At 43.7% G+C, this 2,268-nt stretch overlaps 1 protein-coding gene across 2 annotated transcripts in view; it reads right to left on the reverse strand.

The window, feature by feature from the left end:
* The window catches only part of LOC113222323 (ATP-dependent 6-phosphofructokinase, platelet type-like), an 8,939-nt gene that overhangs the window by 1,350 nt on the left and 5,321 nt on the right, over nucleotides 1-2,268 (reverse strand). The window lies entirely within an intron of this gene.

A 2,268-nucleotide genomic window follows, 5' to 3' on the forward strand; every position in this document is an offset into this window, starting at 1 on the left:
GAAGAAAGCGGAGGGGGGGTGGGGGCAAGAAAGATGCTGGCACAAATAGCCACTCAGGAATGAGTGGGGACCAGCCACGTTGGAACCATTAACAAGAGTATTATACAAAATGTCATGTTTTTTTAAACTTTTCAGTTTATCTAAAGATTTGTTAGAATATGTAACTTACAAAACTGATTTAAGGAAAAACATGCATAGTTCTACAAACATGAACAATTCATTCAGCAGCCAAATCTTCCTCAAAACTGGAAGCACTGATGGAGTCACAAGGAGGTTCTCCTAACAAACATCCAAAAAATAGAAGGCCCCACTTAAACTGTGAGGGAAACTGTGGGCTGATGCTCAGGATCTCCGGAGCAAAAAGCCTGCACAAAAAAACTTCAGGTTGAATCTAGCAGTGATAAAAGAGAACATGTCACCCACGCCCAAGCTGACCTTATCCCAGAAATCCAAGGTTGGTTAAATAGCAATGCTCAGAGACCAGCACGAGTTAGAACATCACACGCAGCTCAGTACTGAAGAAGGAACCAGCACCCTACTTCTCCCCAATAGGACACCAGTTTCCCCAAGGCAGACTGCCTCCCTCCCCGGACCCCTTATCTCTGCACTGGGCCTCCTTGAGTTTTGCAGTAATCCACTCCACAGCTCTGGCAGAGATTTTGATTCCAAAGTTTCTATCAAATGCAGAGGGTGCCCCACCCTGTTGGTGGTTAGAGTCATATGAAATATCAGTTATACAGTAACACTTTGCTGTTCAATAGAAATGATGATTTCTATTTCACAGAATTCACGTTTTTATTTCTAGGTCTTTACGGATAGCTGGAACAGAACAAAACAAAATCTGTGTTTCCTGTAGCCTGAACTCAGCCTGTTAAACAAAAGTGTCAAGTGTTCCCCCTGCCCAATAAGAGGAGGATTTTAATAAACGGAATGAGTCAACTAACAGTCTCCAACATTTTAAAATCTTCAATCAGGATTTCATAAACTCATCTGGGGTGGGGATGGGTCGCAGCTTTAAGAATCTGATAACCGTTGTGGATTCTTTAACAAAATCACACATACGCCTACTATTTCATCATCATTTCAGGGGATTCATCAGCTCTCTGGAATAAATTCACGGGCTCTGGTTTAAAAGTATAAAGAATAGGAGGTGGTGAGGAAGGAGTGTGTGCGAGTTAGGAATGCTGGACCGCTGTGTCCCAGGCTCAGCTCACAACAGGCATGTGCCTGCATGCAGCTCATTCCAGGTCATTCTGATTTGGGGGTGAGTGTCAAGTATATTACATGTCTGATAATCCATTTTAAATCTTAGGAAGCTCCAGTTTTTAACTTGATGAAGTGTTTAATTTGAATAAGCATTTCCAAGTAATGGGGTTGTCACTGTTTTCGTGAAAGCTGACAGTTCCCTAAAAATCCCCATTACTCAAACCTCACCAACAAAAGAATCCTAAAGCTGGTGATGTCTGGCATGACTTAAAAGTTTAGATGTTTTGGCTGGGCACGGTGGAGATCACGCCTGTAATCCCACCACTTTGGGAGGCTAAGGTGGGCAAATCACCTGAGGTCAGGAGTTTGAGACCAGCCTGGCCAACGCGGTGAAACCTCATCTCTATTGAAAATATAAAAATTAGTTGGGCATGGTGGTGAGCGCCTGTACTCCAATTGACTCAGAAGGCTGAGGCAGGAGAATCTCTTGAAGCTGGAAGAGGTGGAGGTTGCAGTGAGCCAAGATTGTGCCATTGCACTCCAGCCTGGGCAACAGAGCAAGATTCTGTCTCAAAAAAAAAAAAGTCTCCCAGCTAACTGGGTGTATACGTATACTCCAGATTGTTTTGTTGTATAGTGACAACATATCAGACACAAAATACGTCACAACAAACTGACACAGGATGTTGATTTCACCTAACCCCAGCTAACAGGGAGTGATGAAATCTCGTATTGTCTTGCTCTGTCCCATCCAGAACGCGAGTCATCCCTGTGCCCTAAAGTCTCCATGCTGTGGAGACTGCCCCTGAGTCACTCAGTAGCCACCTTGGTTATCAGATGGTTATCCGTACCCCCCTCATGTATACAGGGGGCGGGTACTATCCCCAGTTTCAGGCACCCACTGGAGTCTTTGGACACATTCCCTGAGGCTAAGAGGGATGACTGTACTTCCTTTTTCCTTCATAAACATCAGATGCTAATTAGAGAAGTTATTGTGAGATATCTAAAAGAGTAAGACAATAAAGGAAAAATTTTAGTTGTCTAAATGCGGGCAAGTCTTTA

Source organism: Piliocolobus tephrosceles, unplaced genomic scaffold, assembly GCF_002776525.5.
Source record: "Piliocolobus tephrosceles isolate RC106 unplaced genomic scaffold, ASM277652v3 unscaffolded_30541, whole genome shotgun sequence".
Lineage (NCBI taxonomy): Eukaryota > Metazoa > Chordata > Mammalia > Primates > Cercopithecidae > Piliocolobus > Piliocolobus tephrosceles.